Source organism: Desmodus rotundus, chromosome 1 (genome assembly GCF_022682495.2).
Source record: "Desmodus rotundus isolate HL8 chromosome 1, HLdesRot8A.1, whole genome shotgun sequence".
Taxonomy (NCBI): Eukaryota; Metazoa; Chordata; class Mammalia; order Chiroptera; family Phyllostomidae; genus Desmodus; species Desmodus rotundus.
The window spans coordinates 97,555,278-97,574,941 of NC_071387.1; the positions used below are offsets into that span (position 1 = coordinate 97,555,278).

The 19,664-nt window shown below is 51.2% G+C and overlaps 1 protein-coding gene across 4 annotated transcripts in view; it reads right to left on the bottom strand.

Moving 5' to 3' along the window:
- LOC112304842 (interleukin-4 receptor subunit alpha) overlaps positions 1 to 12,310 on the bottom strand; it is a 39,434-nt gene extending 27,124 nt beyond the window's left edge. For 2 of the 4 annotated variants that reach the window (XM_053927351.1, XM_053927347.1), the window contains exon 1: positions 12,178 to 12,304. The gene's annotated coding sequence lies outside the window, so the exon portion shown is untranslated. Of the gene's footprint in view, positions 1 to 11,838; positions 12,093 to 12,177 lie in introns of those variants that run through there. The other 2 variants (XM_053927346.1, XM_053927356.2) reach the window with 2 other exon arrangements.
- Between the last annotated feature and the right edge of the window lie 7,354 nt (positions 12,311 to 19,664).

Genomic DNA, 19,664 nt, shown 5'->3' on the forward strand with positions numbered 1-19,664 from the left:
TCCCAAAATGGCCTGGGCTCTGCCTACCTGCCCCGCCTCCATCCCAGTGAGTGACAGGAGGGGTGGCAGCAGGCTGGCTCTGCTGCCACCAGGGGCAAGAATCAGTAACTTCAGCCCACAGAGCCCACTCAGCTCCCACAGACCTACTCTGTGCTCCAGGTCCTCGCCCACACATTCATGCCCTTGTGTATTCTTGTTGCAGGTGTTTTTTGAGCACCTACTATGTGCCAGGTACTACAGATGCAAAAAAGGCCATTCATTCATTCATTCCTTTCTTTCTTCTTTCCTTTGATAAATATTTGAGTGAGAAGTTACTAGAAGGTTTGAGCACAGACGTAACATCATAACACTTTTCAAACCACCCCTCTGGCTGTGTGGTGTGAAAGGCCTGTGGGGTCAAGGGCAGAAGCAGGGACCAGGGAGGAGGCCACTGGGCTGGCCCAGGCAGCAGGTGCTGGCCCACACAGGGTTGTGGGGAAGGGCTGGTAAGAATGGGCTGGATTCTAGATGTCTTTGAAGGCAGAGCCAACAGGGTTTGCTGACCGAATGGAAGATGAGGTGGCTGCGAGAGGACAGGGCGCTGCTGGAGCTGCAGAGGGGCCAACTCCAGCCTTGCTTGGGAGGTGGACATGGCAGAGCTTCTGATGGCTGGTGGGGGGCAGCTCAGAGTAGGGAGGTGGCCTTGGGCAGACAGTGGTGCTGGAAGGGGGGCAGGCTTGCTGGGGGGACCGCATACTCTGCCACACTGCAGACAGAGTGACTTCACATGGGCAGTGGGCCCCGCGAGCCATCCAGGCGGACATATATCCCCGTGGCCTGGTCTCAGGAGGAAGGCTTGGGCTGGAGACAAATTTGAGGGTCACCAGCTGTGGCTGAAATCCAGGGGGTTGTGCACAGTGAGACACGACTTTATCTGAGAGGGACAGGAGAGGGCTGGAGAGGGTGACCTCCCTCATGGGACATGGCCAGCCAGACCCGCTGGAGGGAGGCACCACCTCAGGGACAGGCTGGCATCTTGTGCCAATGGCCACTTTGTGGCAACGTGTGAGCTTGTGTAGGCTGTGGACACACTGAGTCCAAGCGGCCAGTGGGGCCCCTGGGAAAGCATCCAGGCAATTGCTTTCTGGAGAGATCTAGAAGCCATGGCCAGCTGCAGAAGGCACTGGAAGCTAAAGCTGAGGAAGCTAAAGCTGAGTCCAGATGCCACCTGCGCAGGAGAGGCAGCCGACCTCCATCGCTCTAGAAACCCTTCTCTTGCTCTATTTCTCTGCTCAGCACTCAGCTCCCTGCAGCACACCACACAAACGCTTCCTGTTCAGCATCCCAGTGCTCACCAAACGCAGCCCCAAGGCCGGAGCCTGTGTCCACCTTCACTGCTGCAGCCCCAGAGCCCAGGTCCGGCCCAGCAGAGCGGGGGGCCCACAGGTAACTTGCTGCTGAACGGGAGAATAGAGAGACTCCCCCAGCCATGTGTAGGGGGCCCGGTCAGTTGGCATTTTCCACCCCTCACCGCTGGGTAAACACTGACCAATTCTGGCTTGGAGTCTCCTTAATACCCTAACATGGGCACCAATGGGCCACCCCAGCAGAGGGCTGACCTCCAGGGAGCTGGCAGCTGGGGCATTACCGTGATCATCACGCATCTCCCTGCAGAGCAGGCACGTGACGGCAGGACTCGGGGCACTGATTAGGTTTGGCTGTGTTAGGAACGGTGACAGCTGTCAGTGGGCCTTGGAAATCACCACAGTTGCCCCTGAGTGGCCCCAGTCCCTCAAGCCAAGGGACGCCATGGGTTGGCTCTCTCACAGCTCTTCTGCCCACGGGTTCCACCCTCCCCAACCGGGGAGCATGGCAGGTGCAGTAGGACTACCGTTCCCATTGGAGACACGGGAAAACTGGGGCCCAGGAAGGTTCAGAAACCTGCCTAAGGATGCACAGCCAATAAGTGGGTGGGCTAGCCCTGGCTGGTGTGGCTCAGTGGACTGAGAGCTGGCCTATGAACCGAAAGGTGGCAGGTTCGATTCCCAGTCAGGGCCCATGCCTGGGTTGCACACCAGGCCCCCAGTAGGGGGTGTGCAAGAGGCAACCAAACAACGTATCTCTCTCATATCGATGCTTCTCTCCATCTCTTTCTCCCTCCCTAAAAATAAATAAATCCTTAAAAAAAAATAAGTGATAGGGCTGGGATTTGAACCTAGACCTTCTGTCATAAACTTAGTCCTGTTACGCACCTCTCCTTGCTCCTCCAGCAAGCCCCCCTGTGAAAGATGTGGCCAAACCAAGGCCCAGAGGGGTCCAGAAATACCCCCAACAAGGTGATGAGGCAGGAAGTGACTGAGCTAGAACTTGGCCTCCGTCCTGTCTGCCCAGTCCTCTCCAGTGAACTTGTCTCAACAGTACCCAGGACTTTGCCCCAGACAAACCCAAAGCCAGTCACCAGTCAGCACTGATAAGAGCTTCCTGTTCATTTCCCGTCTGCAGACAGGCCTGTGGGGAGGTGCGGGGACACGCTGTCCCTCAAGTTCTTCTTGCTGCCTCATCCCAGAGCATTCCTGGCAGGCAAGTACTCACAGACGTGTGGGGTCACTCATGTCGGCAGGGGTTCCAGGGCATCTAAGACACGGAGCATAAATCTGGGCCCAAGTGTGTGGGCTCCCCCTTGACTGTCTGGGAGACTTAGCAAACTGGGGTCCTCTCAGAGCCTCAGTCTCCTCATCTGTGAAGTGCAGACAGAATCTCCTGCATCACGGTGTGGCCGCAGGGAGGGAGACAGACCAAGGCTGGGCGGAAGCAGCCTCAGACAGTGTCGTTGGAGCGGGTGGCCAACGCTCACCTCTCAGCACCCAGCAACCTCTGAGGCCCCCGAGTGAAACGACGGCTGCTGTGAGCACACAGACCGGCCCACGGGCACAGCTGAGCAGAGAGAGGGCGATGCTGATTCCATCTACATAAAGTGCAGCAGGCGACAACCCGCTGCTGGGATTAGAAGTCAGGAGAGTGTCCTCAGAGGTGGGGTCAGGAGGGGACCTTCTGGGGGGCTGACCATGCTTTTTTTTTTAATCCTCACCTGAGGACGTTTTTTCATTGCTTTTGAAAGAGAGAGAGAGAAACACTGATGCGAGAGAGAAATATCCACGGGCTGCCTTCTTGTACGTGTCCCGACTGGAGATTGAACCTGCAACCTGGTTATGTGCCCTGACCAGGAACTGAACCCACGACCTTTAGTGTCCACAGGACAATGCTCCAACCAACCGAGCCATACCAGCTGGGGCCATGCTTTGCTTCTTGACTGGGTAATCCGCGCACTTGTTCACTCTGAAAACGAATGAAGCTGTGCCCTCGTCTGCACGTTTGTGACAATAAAAAGGAAAAGAAAAAAGATGGATGAGAGGGAAGACATTGGAGTGCACAACCCAGGGTATTGGGTTGTGTTAACAAAAGGTCTCAGAAGCATCCATCCTCAGGGCTGGAAGGGTCCCCAAAGACCCTAAGTCCACTCCCGAAGCCACTTGAGGTCCCCTGGGGCCTTTGCAAGGGGCCATCGACCCTCTGCTTACCTGCCTCCAGCACAGAGAGCACTTGCTGCCTCTGGGGGCAGCTCCCAGCCCTCCGCCTCCTGCTTCATGGCCACAGTCACCTCCCCCGGAGGAAACTCAAATACCTGTGAGAACGCACTGAGTGGAGAGGGGACCAGTGGCGAGCGTGTGCTCAGTCCCGAGGGGCAGCTGCATGCCGCTTCAGCAGTTTCCGTCCCAGGAGAATGAAGGCACAAGTATCCTAGGCCTTTTGGTTTTTCAAAAAACCCAGAAATCCAGACTTTTATGTGTTATCCTGATTTTTAGGTGTTGGAAAGAGTCCAATATTTAAAAACCACACCCCACATTTGTGGTCCCTCTTTGGCTTACAATCACCAGCTGGTGTCCTCCCGGGTGGGTGTTCTGAGATGCCAGGACAGCCCAACAAGTGGGGAGGAGCAACAGGTGGGGCCCCGCACCTTCCCCAAGCACCAGCACCCTCAAGGTGAAAGGCCACCTTTCAAATGTTCCCTGCCTTCTGTCCCTATTACCTCTTGCTCACCACAGGATGCTGGTTGCTATGGTGATGAGAAAGGAGGGGCTTGGAGACACCCCATAGCCTGTTCTGTGTGGCTGAGTAGCATCTTGGTATCAGTGAGGATTCCAAAAACTCTGCAAGGCCCACCACCTTCCTCCTCAGTGGGGGAGGACCGGGGCCCAAGAGCAGTCCCTACAAACCCTGCACTTTCCCACCCCTGCCCCAGCTGTCCCCAAACGTGCCATCGACTCCCCAACCACTTGGGCCCATGTACTTCACTTGGGCCGGTGCTGGGCCTCTCGGCGCCCTCCTCCTGTGCCCCCTCCACCCCCAGGGTGTTCCTGGTCAGGCCCTGCTCTTTCCTGAGACCACCTCAGTGCTCTGCCTGGCTTGGTCCCGACCCCCTTTCCATTCTTAGTAACAGTGAGCTGCGCCCGTCATTTCTCCCCCTTCCCAGACTGAAAATTCCTCCAGGCCAGCCAGGGACTGGGTCTCACTCATGTCCCTTAGTGAACAGAGGAGGCAGCCGAACAGAACGCGCTGGCTGTCTCCTGTGGGCACACTCCTACCTCCGGCCTTGACACATGCCATGCTTACCGCCTGGGAAGCCGGCTGTGTTTACACTTGGGGACCAGTGTGCGTGCGTGCCTCTCCTGTTCACTGCTGCAGGTATTTTCACAAAAACCCAGATGGAAGGGCAGAGCAGGCCCGGTCCTTATTTTATGGATGAGGAAATTGAGGCCTAAACAGGAAATGACTGGTCCCAGATTACTGAGCAAGTGGGTTGTAGAGCTGAGACTGAGACTCAAGTTTTGTTTTCTTTCAGGTTCACCTGGCTACCAGACTGGGGCCACATAAACGTCCTAGAGCCTTAGAGTCAAAGAAAAGAATGTAAAGAACTGGGAAAGGAGTGAAGAAAAATGCAAATAAAGGTTACAAGTATAGGGATATTAACACCGAATAAAACGGAATTCAAGGCATCAGTGTATTAAATGAGAGAAAGGTGGCTGCTTATACTGATAGAAGGAGCAACTGACCAAGAAGGTATGGAAGTCATGAACCCCCCTTCCATCCACGTACAGGGGCATCCTACCGATATGCAGCTAATGACAGCTTTGAAAAGAAAGCAAAATACGAGAGAAGGCCAAGGAGAAAAGAACAGATCCTCTATCACAGTGGGAGATAAATCAGGTAGCGAAAAACAGATAAAAACACAGACAATACAAATGCTCTAGCTAGCAAGCTTGATCTAATAGACTGATCTCCAGAACTTTACATCCAATAGAAAATATATCTCCTTTCAAATGCAAGAGGAACGTGCAGAAAAATTAACCAGAAAATCTCACAAAGAAAATCTCAACAAATTCTCCATCTTGATATCAGAGAAGCCACAAATAGTGACCACAATGCAATAAATCTGGAAATCAACTAAAAACTTTCAAAAATTCCATCCACCTTAAAACATTTTAAAAGCACATATACGTTTAGCCAAAAGGGTAATTGTAAACTATTTCAGCAGTGAATGAAATTGTGTGACAAGATCTGTGGAATAAAGCCAAACCAGTACTCAGAACAAAAATATATACCCATTAGCCTGAAGTAGATTTATTAGAAATTAAGAAAGACTGAAAATGATTGTTAGTCTCAAACAAGTAATCTCAGAGTGGAAGAAACTTTGATTGACAGGAGCTCAGGAAGAAGAGAGACCTGGAGGTTTTAACTGACAAGCCCAACATGACTCCAGGTGGATGTGGCTGCTACTAAGCATGACTGCAGGTTACATCAACCGAAGTACGGGCTCCAGATCCAGGGAGGCCACAGTCTCCCTCCTCTCTGACTGAGCAGGCTTTGCGGGAGGTAATGGGTTTTATGTGGGACTCTGACCAACTGGTCCATGTCCAGAGCTAGACGGAACTCTACAGTTCCCTGAGTCAGGAGGAATGATTAAAAGAACTATGGGCCCTGGCTGGGGTGGCTCAGTGGATTGAGTGTTGGCCTTTGAACCAAAGGGTTGCAGGTTCGATTCCCAGTCAGGGCACATGCGTGGGTTGTGGGCCAGGCCCCCAGTAGGGGGTGCACAAGAGGCAACTATGCACTGAGGTTTCTCTCCCTCTTTCTCCTTCCCTTCCTCTCTCTCTAAAAATTTAAAAAAAAAATGGCTGTGCAATCTGAAAAAGAGAAGCACTGGGCTGTCGCTGGAGGGCGATGGCTACCGCCTCCAAGGGGCAGAGCCAGAGCCAGAATGTGAAAGCTCGTGAGAGCTAGTTTGGCTAAACCTCAGGAAAGATCTTCTCCAAGCCAGAGCTGCCCAGCTGTGGAAATCGCGGCAGAGCCTGTGCCCCATCACCCCGGCAGGACTGCCAGGGGCTGTGGCTCTGCGGCCCGGAGGGCTGCCAGCCCAGAGATCTGGTGTGTCTCCTCTCCGGAGAAGTTCCGCTTCCTCTTTTGAAAAGGCTGCTCCGGGAAAAACCTCCTCCATTCTCCAAAATGGTTCTCAGTGACTGTGCTCCCTTATTTCTGACCAAGAAATTCATTTCTTTGAAACCCTCCTCCTCTTGGGGGATGGCTCAAACAGCGGTTAAGTGCAAATCAAAGACTTCCTGGTCAGCAGCCCTGGGTTTGACTCCAGACCACCCTTTCTGAATTGTGCTCCCTGTGAGTCTCCACCGGGAGCCTCCGTTTCCTCCTCAGGGAGATGGGGAGGCATCCAGTCATCCACCCGCCTCCCCCCAGCACAGTGCCTGATGTGGGGTCAGGGTCCACGGCCCTGTCTGCCCTTCCAAGCCCCTCCTGCTTTGGTGTGTCCTCGCTGTCTGACCCTGGGGAGGACGCTCATTGGTAAATGATCTGTAAAATGATTGACACCGTGACTGGATCATTCTAACGCCGGTCCTGGCCTGACCACATCCACAGGGCTGCTGGGCTGACCCATAGCCAGCGGGCCCACCAGCAACGACCTAAGCAGTAGGTGGGCCTTCAGCGTCTGAGCCCATCTCCATCCTGTGTTTAAACACATGGTGAAGACTGACGACTCTGGGGTTGCTGGCTTCCAGCTCTGCACCACTGGACAAGTTACTGAACCATTCTGCGCCTGTTTCTCCATCTGCAACATCCGGATACGAGCAGCTCCTACTTTGCAGGGTCATTCTACGAGTGGAATGAGATCATGCAGGCATCTGGCTCCTGTTTACCTCCCTGACCTTTGTCCCTGCCCCTCTCCACCTCGCTCGATTCCACCCAACCGCATTGCTTCCTTGTTGTGGGTCAAAGGAACCAAGCCTGTCCCCACTCAGGGTCTTCGCACTTGCTCTTCTCTGCTGGCAACACTCCCAGATATCCACTGTCTCTTTACTTCAGGTCTTAGCTTTGAAGTCACCCCCTCGGAGTCACCTCCCCCACTAGACTGTCAGCTCCTTAAGGACCCTCATTGGCTGCTGTGTCCCCAGCACCTGGCATGCTTGCTGAGTGAATGCAAGCCCTGAGCCCAGGGCTAGCATGCAAGACGTGTTACTTTTAGCTTGTAGGCTGGATGGAGGCTGTTCATTGAAAAATCCTGTGCTCAGAGCTGCATGCCCTCCCCTCAGGAAGTCTGTTCCACCAAACCCTTGAGGGCCACGCTCTCCTGCCCTGACCAGGACCCACACATCCTGCCTCTTTCTGGGAGTGAGGAGAAGGGCACTCAGGTGTCGGCCCAGCTGGTGAGGGTCCCCAGCAAGGCGCAGCACCCAGGCCTGCTTTAGCCCAGGCCCTGGATTTCTTAAGCAGCCTCCAGGACGTGAGGAGGCCCACGGGGCCCCTAGAGTGAGAATGAGTCAGTCCGAGCCAAACACGAAACCTCAGCGACATCACCACTTCTTGGAAAGGCACAGACACGCGCAGTGACAGAACGGCGCCTGCCGAGCATGGGAGCAGTGGCCTGGAAGTGGGGTGGGTGGGATGTACAAGACCTTCTCTACTGCGGCCCCTCCCCCGGCCCCTTCTGCCAGGCCTCTGCCCCTTGTCTTTCCAACGCTCCCCCTCAGAGAGGCCCCGGGCCCCGCCTCCACCCTGCTTCACTCTTCCTCCTAGCACTGTCACTTCCTGACAGGACATGGCAGGTCCCCACTCCCTCGTGTGAACTCTGGGGGCCAGGCGAGTTCCGGAGTCCAGAACCCCTCAGACTATAGGAAGGGCATCCTGTGTAAAACACCAGCCGACGGAAGCACCCGCCCCCACGTGAGCAGAGCACCCCGCGGCCCATCTCAGGCATCTCTCTGCAGGGCAGATGTGTGCTCACACTCAGGGGGAGAAGTGAAGACCCCAAAGAGCCTTGTGCTTAGTTCTCGTCAGGTCGTGCTCCCAACTGAGCCGTGAAAACCTTTCAGCTTTCCGAGCTCACGGGTTTCGGAGTTATAGCTAAGGGGTGTAGATCTGTGGGTATACACTTGTCGGTGTATTGCCTGTCTTCTCAACTAGAACTGAAACTCCGGGAGGGCAGGACTCTGTCCAGTGCCCTGCCAGTGGCCCTGGCACAGTGCGTGGCACACGTAAGTGCTCAGTAAACGTGTGGAGAAGAAATGAATAAGGAATCCAGGTGCTGGCTATGGAGAAGCAACTCTGTCCTAAATGGGGAGAGAAATAGCAATCACTGAGCCACAGGCAAGGTGCCTATAAAAATTATTTCAGGAACACCCCCAAATACCCATTTTACTGACAAGCAAACTGAGGCTCAGAAAGGGTAAGCAGCCTCTCCAGATCACAGGTAGGAAGCAGCAAGATCACACTGGAACCTGGGCCCCTATCTTCAGGCCCCTGCCCTTCCCTGGGCCTCTCGCTCAGAGAAGCAGAGTGACTTGCTGGAAAACACACAACAAAACAACGGGAATAGGGCCCATCTGGTGCCGGCTCCTGCAGGACCCTCCAGCCAGTGCTGGGTTCTGCCCTCCACACTCTTGCAAGCTCAAGTTCAGACAACATCCGGGCAAGCTGCTGGCCTCTCTTCTAGACCAGCCAAGGGAAGTCTGGCCAAGCGTGACCAGGCGTGTCTCCACCGTGCCGGCCACAAGCAACGCTGGGAAGGCTGTCCCTCTTGGTCACCCCAGCAAACTGGAACATGGGAAAAAACACAGGCTGGGGAGAAAAGCAGGTCCAAATCCCTCCTTCTCTCACTCCTAGACATGGGACCTTAGGCAGAGCCACCACACACATCTCTGAGTCTCGGTTTCCTCACCTGCAAAATGGGTAGAGTAACCCCCTTTAATGGGGTTCGTTTATTGAACAAATACATAGTGCTTACTCTGTACCAGGTACTGTTCTGGACGCCTGACACTTATTAATTCATTTCATCAACCCCACAATGGTATGAAGTAGTCACTGTAATTTCACAAATGTGGAAACTGAGGTCCTGAGAAGTCAGCTACCTAGTAAATAGCACAGCCAACCTCTGAGACTGGGCAATATGGCTCCGGAGCCTCTGCTCTTCACCTCCAGGCTACACTGCTTGACAGAGGACAGTAGACATGAACGTTTATTGCGGACGTACAGTGTGCTGCAAATTGTGTTAAGTGTCTTTACAAAACATGATGCCGTTAGCCCTCATGGAAGCCCAATTCTACAAACATGCGGAAACTAAGCACCGAGGGCTCTTTGGTCCCTGGCCTCTCCCAGGTGCATGGAAAGCAATTGAGGGCAGTGAGCTATTTGATCCCAAACTCTCTCCTCCATCCTGGGGCGGGGGGTGGGGGGGGGCGCAGAGGGTAAGGAGAGAAAGGGTCCAGGAAAGGTTCTATTCTCACCTCTCTGACCCCTCATCTCAGTCCTTTCTAAATCTGGGCATCAGGAAACTGCATGCCTTAAGGGACAGCCTCCGCAGCCCTGCCTGGGCTTTCTGCAGTCCTGGGCCGCGGCTGCACAAACTCCTCAGCACCAAGTCACTGCCCCGACTGCGGAAATTCTCAGGTCATCCCAGATCTGCTGGTAAATGGTGTGTTGTAACCAGGGCGACTCACCAGTGTTTTTCCCCCTGCTGCCTTCCCATGGCCTCCCTCCAGATTCCACTCCGAAGGCCTGGGTGGGGCCCAAGAATATGCACTGAGACTCTTAGAGCTCAGGCAGAGGTAGAGCACACTGGCCTACTCCACAGCAGGGCGTTCGAGACCCCCCAGGGGTGTCCGACCTTTTGTCGTCTCTGGGCCCCACTGGAAGAAGAGTTGTCTGGGACCACACATTAAATACACAAGCACTAGTGAAAACTGATGAGCACAAAAAGGTTTTAAGTAAATGTACGATTCTGTGTCGGACCGCATTCATAGCCATCCTGGGCCTCGGGCTGGACCCCCCTGCGTCTACAGCATCACCAGGCCCACTTTTCCATCCCTCTCTGGCTTCTCCTCACTCCCTAGCCGTGCCTTTCACACTTCCCAGCCTTTGTCCATCCGTGCTGCTCCCACTGCTCAGCATCGCTTTCCCCCCATTCTCCCCTGCCGAGCTCCTCCGCTCCTCTTCCAAGGCTAGGTCAAGGGTCCCTGCTCGGTGAAGCTGTCTCACTGCCCCGTGAAGAGCTGACCACCCCTACGGCGCTCCCCTCTTCCAGAGGAAGACCTCCTTCAGGACAAACACCAGTGCCCTGAACAGCACTGGAGCCGTGCCCGGGAGGAGCCCTGTATGTGCTAGTGAGTGAGGGAATGGCTGGGCTGGTCCCCTCCCAGTCCACATCAGCACCCTCCTCTGTAACCAGGTTGGACTAGCTGAGTTCAGGGGCCTTTGCAGGACTCTGGAATCCCCGACTATGTGGGACATCCTGGCCAAACGAACACCAGAGCCTTCGATTTCCCCAACAGACTTTAGGATTTTAATAAAGGTACTGGTGTCCCAGCAAATGCTCCAGCTCCTAAGACACCACCCACAGGGGAGTAGCTGCAGGGAGTCACAGCTCACAGAGGACTGGGGACAGGCAGCGACTAGAACTCAAGCAGGATTAGTGCCGGCCTGGGGGCAACCTGGGAACCCTAGCATCAGCCACCAGCTTGCTGGTTGCCAGTCTCTCCTGATTATAGGAAATACAGATTTTAGTTTTGGGTTTTTAAAATTATTTATTTACTTTTAGAGACAGGGGAAGGGAGGGAGAAAGAGAGGGAGAGGAACACCAATTGGTTTCCTCTCACACGCCCCCAACCGGGACCGCCCACAACCCAGGCGTGGGCCCTGCCTGGAAATCAAGCCCCTGGCCTTTCCGGTGCCAGGCCAGCGCTCAATCCACGGAGCCACTCCAGCAAGGCTGGTTTTGGGTTTTAAATCCAAATTCCTTTGTTTACTGAATCTGAATCTCACAGAAGGGGGCCTGGGAATCTGTAGTTTAATAAAATCCCCTGGAGAATTCATCTATGGGGTAATTTGACAAACGTCATTGCCAGGTGGAGGGCAGTGGGCTCTGGTGTCCGATGGCCTGAGTTCCTCTCCTGATCCACACTTGCCAGGCGGGCCTGCCAACCTGCCCCCGTCTGGAAAATGGCCGTGATCCTCAGCTCGGCAAGAAAGGTCATTTTGAGCTTTAACTCAGAATACTTTCAGTGTTCAGAACTGAGCCTGCACAACAAAACACGCCCCAGAAAATTATCCCGAGCATTGGGTCCATCCAACAACATTCAGAGAAGCTGATCAGAGGTCGAAAGAGCCTTGTTTCACCAGATTCTTAGACCTAATGATCAATTTTACAGTCTTCAGAACTCTCCCCACTCTTTCTCCCCCCGCCCCCCATCCTCACCGGCTCCCTGCGTCTGGGAAGGAGGTGACTGCCCCAATACCTGCCTTATCCCACGATCACGACGTTCCCAAACCCCGGGGAGACCGCTGCAGACTGCACGAGGTTGGGGAGCGCACTGGGTGTCTGAGCACCCGGGGGGGCAGCCTGCCTTCCCAGCTCTCCGCCTCGGCTGCCCTTGGGCGACACGGATGGAGCCGGCCGCTCTTCGAACCTAGAGGAGCTCGAGGGCGGTCCGGGTGCACGTCCGGGCCGTCCCGGGTCCCCGAGCAAGGCCCCACCGGCTGCCCAGCACTTCCCGGACGACGGCTACGTGCCCTGGGCGAACCCCCGCCTCCACCCCGCACGAACCTCCACCTCCGCCCCACGCGGGCCCCGCGTCCCACCTGCGCACTCGGGTCCATTCCACAGCCGGCGCCGGAGAGGGAAGCGGGGACCCCAGGGTGTTCCAGGACGCGGAGCTGTGCGGGGTTTTCCTGCGGCGGGACAGACCCCTCGGGCCTTCCCGTGCCCGCCCCCAAATTTGCATGCGGCGCCCCGCCCGCTGGATCCGCGTCCCGGTCCCCGTCCCTCCGCCCCCTCCAAGCCGACTTGTCCAGCCGCAGACTTCTCCTGGGGGCGCCCCCAGCTCGCCATCTCCGCCGCGGAATCCGGAGGTCACGGCCCGCGGAGAACCCGCAGTAGTTCCCCGGAGCTCTCAGAATAAAAGCCCATCGCCCGGCGAGGCCCCATTCGCCCTGGCCGGCCCCTGCGCCCCTCCTGCCTCCCTTCCTGTCCAGGCCCCCAGTTTACGCTGCGGAGCGGGCAGCAGTGCGTTTGGGGCTCAGGGGGTGGGCAACTTAATTCTTCTTCCCTCCCCAGCAGCCTAACAACTGCTAAGTGCCAATGTGTGTTCCTTCGTCCCACAAATGTTTGCTCAGCACCTGGTATATGCGTGTTAGGCTCCAGAAAAAGTTAGATAGTAAAACAACCCTTCAATCACCAGCTAGTACAACCTGACAGGCCCTGTGCTGAGGGGCTGTATTAACTCATGTAATGCTCACAACTCCCTATGAGGGAACTCTATGACTACCACCCATTTTATAGGTGGGGAAATGCAGGCACCGAGTCACGCAGCAGATGTGGCGTTCGAACCCAGGCTCCATAGATCACTAACCACTGGACACCATAAAAGCTCCGATGCAGCCAGAAGGTAGGAAAAACACCAAATGGACAAAGAATTCCAGGTAACAAGAGGTCCCAAGAACAAAGTAAAAAAATGGGGGACCTATTAGGCCAGTGGGTCTGGTGGTTAGAACGTATCCTGGAAGAGGACACATTGAGCTGAGAGCCTGAAGAGGATATGGGGAGACTAGTTTAGGGAGAGAGAACAGCAAGTGCAAAGGCCCTGGGGTGGGAATCAATTTAGCATGTTGCAGGAAGTGCCTGAAGGCCAAGTTGGCTGGAGAACCTTCAGGAGGGGAGAGCAGAGAGAGGTGAGGTAGAAAAGGTGCAGGCTCAGGCTCGGCAGTGCTGGGGACCCAGAGAGAATTCTGATCCTACCTTGCCCTCAGGGAGCTCCTGGTCTGAGAGTGGAAGCAAACCCCTTGGAGCCGAGGGCAGCCCAGTGGGCTTGCCGTGGTGGAGGGTGAGCCAAGCAAGCAGCGAAGCCTCTGGTGAGTGAGGGTCGGCTTCAGGGTGACAGGGGCAGGGAGGGACAGTACTTCAGTTTTCTTTCATTATTCTTCACACACTCATTCTTTCTTGGTGTTACTGTGTGCCTAACCTGTGACAGGTGCTGAGGATGCAGATATGAAAATATGGAACAGACATAGGTCCTGCCCTCTGAAACCTTACAACCAAGTGGACAAGAAAGCTGCCACTCCTCAAGTATGTGACAGTACAGTGGACTCGGTCTCCAGGAGTAGTCAGGGCTGGCTTCCTGGAGGAGGTGGCCTGTGATGGATGCCTCCAAGGGTTAGTGGAGAAAAGGGAGGGAAAAAGGGGTTGGTGTTCAGGTAGAGAGGACTACAAGAGCAAACACTTGGAGGTGAGCACCACTCCCTTACACGCTCACACTCCCTCACACACCCACAGTCACACTCATTACTTACACACCCACAGGCAGTATTTGAGCTCAAGCAATTTACTTTAAGTTTCTTTTTTTAAAGATTGTATTTATATTCAGAGAGGGAAGGGAGGGAGAGGAACATCGATGTGATATGAGAGACATACGTAGATTGGTTGTCTCTCACATACCCTGCACACCCCCAACTGGGGACCTGCCTGCAACCCAGGCCTGTGAGTCTGAAATTATGTGAAAACTAAGAGGTAAAGAAAACAGGGCATCGTCCCGAGGCCCAAGAGAGAGAACAAATGTGAAGGTTGCTGTCTCACACGCGGTCCCGGCCTAAGCTGTCCAAACTGTATCAGGGGCTGCTCTGTGTCAGGCCTTGGGGAGGGGCCTGGAGCCCCCAAATAATAAAACCTCCGGCCCTCAATCCAGGGCCTTCCCGAGGATGGGCCTCAATACGAGCTCAGCTCACGTTATGACACAACACACTCACTTGTTATTTAAAAATTAATAAAAGTGAATTTAAAAATTTTATAATTGTGGAATTACAGAAAAATTGATAGTACAGAGAGCACCCATAAATCCCCTCCCCTGCACACAATTTCCCTTGTTATGAACACCTTGCATTAACGTGGTATTGGCACATTTGCTACAATTACTGAACCGACATTTAAGCATTATTGTTACCTTAAGTCCCGAGTTCACACTAAGGTTCGCTCTTTCTCTAGTCCAGTGCTGTGGGTCTCGACAACGGCTTGTGCCCACCAATATAGCAAGGTAAAGAACAGTCTGACCTCCGAAAGCCGTCACCCACTCATCCTCCTCCCCCTAAACTTTGGATGCCACTGACTTTTTACTGTCCCTGGAGTTTGGCCTTTTCCAGAATGTCATAGTTGAAATCAGACAGTATAGCCTCTTAAGACCGGCTTCTTTTTGATATGACCACTGTGGGACAATAGGATGTAGCTTCCTCAACAAAATTAAAAATTTAACTATTACATGATCCACCAGTTTCACTCCTGGTATGTATTTGAAGGAATTGAAGTTAGTATTTCGAAGAGATGTCAGCGTGCCCATGCTCGCTGTAGCATTATTCACAATAGCCAAGATGTGAAGACCGCCTAAGTGTCTTTCTCCAGATGAATGGAGAAAGAAAATGTCACACTCACACACACACACACACACACACACACACACGAGTTTACAAATGGTAGCTATGTTAGTTATCTTGATTTCGGTAATCATTCTACAGTGTACATCCACATCAAATCATCATGTTATGCACTTTACATATACAGAATTCTTCCTCAATGACATTTTTTAGAGAGAAGTAATGCATCTCTGAAGCAGGAGGGGTGGGCTATGGTAATTCTCAAAAAAAAAAAAAAACAACTGGCTTCTTTCACTTAGTAATATGCTTCTAGGGGTCCTCCATGACTTTCCATGGTTTGATAGTTCATTTCTTTTTACCTGGAATGACATTCCCTTGTCTAGATGCACCACAGTTTACGTGTCCAGTCACCCACTAAAGGACTCCTTGATGTTTGGTTTTGCAAGAAGCCCGAATGGTCTCCCAAGGTGGCTGCGCTGTTTGCGTTCCCACCAGCAATGAACGGTTGCTCTGCGTTCTCGTCAGCATCTGGTATTGTGAGTGTTTGGGATCTTAGCCAGTATAGCAGATGTATAATGGTAATCTCTTTTTAAAAAAAATATTTTATTTGTTTATTTTTAGAGAGGGGGGAGCAATGGAAAAGGAGAGGAAGAAAAATCCTCACACGTCAGTGTGAGAGAAACATGAATCGGTCGCCTCCCGCACACATCCCAACCGGGGACCCAGGCATGTGCCCTGACTGGGAATCGAACCAGTGACCTTTAGCTTTGTGGCACAACGCCCAGCCATCTGAACCACACCAGTCAGGGCCTGGTATCTCTTTGTTTTAATTTGCAACTCTCATAAAGACTTACTCTGCTGAGCATATATTCATTTGCTTGTCTGCCACCTATATATCTTCTTTTTTGTCTGTGGAGATAGTTTACCCATTTTCAAATTGGATTATTTGTGTTCTTATTGTTGAGTTTTTTGAAATTTTTATATAGTTTGGATTCAGTTCCTTTATTGGATATGTGTTTTGAACAGATCTTCTCCTAGTCTGTGGGTTATCTTTTCTTTCTCTTAACAGTTTATTTTTGGAAAGCAGAAGTTTTTCTTATTTTAATAAAGTCTAAGTTTTAAAACAATTTTGTCACAGATCATGCTTTTAGTGTTGTATCTAAAAAGTCATTGCCAAATCTAGATCTAGATTTTCTACTATGATATCTTCCAGAAATGTTATAGTTTTGCACTGTGTATTTAGGTCTATAATCCATTTAGAGTTATTTGTGTGAAAGGTAGAATGTCTGTATCCGTAGCCTTTTTCTTTTCTTTTTTCACAAATGGATGTTCAGCACCATTTGCTGAAAAGATTATCCTTTCTCCCTTGAACTGTCTTTGCCCCTTTGTCAAAGACCCGTTGATTATATCTGTGTGGGCCTTTTTCTGGGCTTTTGTTCTGTTCTGCTGATCTATGTGTCCGTTCTCTTACCGACACCATGCTGTGTTGATTGTTGTAGCTTTACAAGTCTTGGAGTTGGATAATGATAGTCCCTCAGCTCTGTTCTTCTTCTTCAGTATTGTGTTGACTATTTTGGGTCTTTTTGTCTTTTCATAAAAACTTGAGAGTCAGTTTGTCAATATTCACAAGATAACCCGCTGGGATTTTGATTAGGATGTTTTGAATCTGTAGATCAAGTTGGGAAAAACTGGCATCTTAACAATACTGAGTCTTCTATCCACAAACAGAATCTCCCTCCCTTTATTTAGATCTTTGGTTTCTTTCGCCGGAGTATAATAGTTTTCTTCAGACAGATCCTGTATATGTTTCATTAGATTTATATTTGTGCTTTTTGGGCGTGCTGATGTCAGTGGTGTTGTAGTTCTGTATCAAATTCCACTTGCTCGTTGCTCGAACATAAGAAAGCAATTGACTCCTGAGTATTAACTGGATGTCCTGCGACCTTGCTGCAAACACTCACTAGTTCCAAGAGGCTTTTGTTTGTTTGTTTGTTTTTGTCAATTCCCTGGGAATATCTACATAGACAATGACATCATCTACCAACAAAAACGTTTGTTTCCTCCTTCCCAATCTGTATGCCCTTTATATTCTTTCTTTATCTGATTGCATTACCTGGGACTTCCAGTTCGCTGTGGAGCAGGAGAGGTGAAAGAGAGCATCATGGCCTTGTTTTTCATCTTTAAAGAGAAAACATCTCGTTTCTCACCGGGAAGCATTTCATTAGCTGAAAGTTTTCTGCAGTTGTCTTTTATCCACTCAAGGAAGCTCCCCTCCATTCCTAGTTTGCTGAGAGTTTTTACTGTGAATGGGTGTTGGATTAGGCCAAATGCTTTTTCTGCATCTATTAACATGATCGTGTGATTATTCTTCTTTAGCCTTTGATGTAATGGATTACCCTAATTGACTTTTGAATGTTGAACCAGCTGCACACAGCGGCAATAAATTTTGCTTGGTTGTAAGTTATAATTCTTTTTCTACAATATTGGATTTGAGTTGCTAGTGTTCTGTTGAGGGTTTTGCATCCATGTTTATTGGGGATATTGGTCTGCAGTTTTCTTTTCCTGTGATGTCTTTGCTTAGTTTTGGTACGAGGATAACGCTGGCCCCCTACAGTGAATTAAGAAGTATTCTTCTGCTTCTACTTTTGAAAGCAACTGCAAAAAATTGGTATAATTTCTTCCTTCAATGTTTGGTGGGCTTTACCATGAAGACCATGTGGACATGTGCATTTTTATTAGTTATTAATTCAATCCTTTAGTAATTATAAGTATATACAGATTATCTATTTCTCTTTTGTGAGTGTTGGTAGTTTGTGTCTTTTAAGGAATTGGTCTGTTTCATCTAAGTTATCGATATTGTGGGCACAGAGTTGTTCATAATATTGCATTACCTCTTTTCTGTCCAGGGAATCAATAGTAATAACCCTTGCTTCATCTATGATATTAATAACTTGTGTCTCCTCTCTTTGTTTTTTTTTTTTTTTTCTTTGTTAGCCTGGGTAGAGGTTAATCCCTCCATTGATCTTTTCACAGAGCTAACTTTTGGCTTCATGATTTTGTATTTTCAATTTTGTTGATTTCTGCTCTAATTTTTTCTATTTAATTTTCTTCTGCTTGCTTCAGGTTGACATGGCTTTGCCCTTCCCAGTGTTCTGCGGGGAAACTCACACTACAGATTTCAGAAGTTTGTGCTTTCTGATATCTGCGCTCAGTGCTACAAATGCGCTCCGAACACCTCTTTCACTGCCCCTCACAAATTTTCATAGGTTACGCCTTTAGTTTCATTTAGTTTTAAAACTTAAATTTCTTTTGTGACTTCTTCTACGATTCATGTGTTATATAAAAGTGTGCTTCTTAATTGCCAGATATTTGGGGGTTTTCAGCTACCTGTTATTGATTTCTATGTTAGTTTCACTGTGGACGAATCACGCTCAGTCCACACTGTGTTGTCGGGCACACACACGGTAAGCGCTATGTCCTCTTGGAGAATAGACCCTTTTTATAGTTCTGTAATGCTCGCCTTGTCCCTGTGATATTCCTTGTTCTGAAGTCTGTTGGGCTGAGTTAATACAGCTATGCCAGCTGTGTTAAACTTAGTGTTAGCATGGTATGTCTTTCTCCATCCCAGTGCTTTTCACCTAACTGTATCTTAATATTTAAATACATTTCTACTTCTGGTCAAGAGGGCGGCATACGTAAACACGGCTCACTCCTCTCAGAACCACATCAAAATTACAACTAAAATATAGAACAACCATCACCCAGAACCATCAGAAATCGAGTTGAATGGGAGTCTGACAACTACAGAATTAAAGAAACCACAACCATCCAGACAGGTAAGAGGGGCAAAGACATGGAGGATGCTTGTCCCACATCCACGTGTGGTGGATAAAAACTCAGCAGGGATATCTCAAGAGTGAGGAGTCCCAGCCCCACTCCAGGCCCCCAGCCCAGGGTTCCAGTGCCAAGAAGATAAGTCCCCACAACTTCTGGCTGCAAAACCAACAGGGGTTGAGCCAGTGGAAGAAACTTCTGGAGTCGCAAGCAGTTCCTCCTAAAGAACCCACACATGGACTTACTCGGACTCACTCCCTCTGAGCTCCACCACAGGGGTAGGACCTTGAAAGGCACCACTGGCATACAGGGAGAAACCGAAATGTCTGGCCTCAAGGCAAGAGCTGGGAGAAAGAAAGGCAGGCAGAGGCCATTTTCCCTTTTCCCATAAAGAGCCAGACAGCTGGCGGGCTGGTGCCATATCTGCGACTCCGTCAACCTGGCTAACACTTTTTGTCCTGCCCTGGAGATCTCCAGAGACTCTTTCCAACCCAATTTATGGGCCCAACCAAGCTCTTTTTTCCATATGAATGGCAAGACTTGGCTCATGCTTTACAACTTCCTAAACCCTCTCAAATAAGCAACAACCAGCCTCAGTGAGCCCCAGCTCCTGAACCTTTTGCTAAGTGGCCCCTGGCCTGGCACTAGCAGTAGCCAGCCTAGGTTCAGAGCTTGGTTTAGCCTGGCAATCTCCAAGCCCAGCACAAGTCATCAGCCATCTCAGATTGTTTTATAGCTCATGCAGGGTGGCACCAGGCAGAGATCAGGTGGGTGCTGACCCTGGCCTGCACCACCCTGGAAACTCTAGCCTGTGCACCCAGTGGACAGCTACAGACCTAGTTGGAACACCACCACCCTGCCCCTGCACAGCTGAT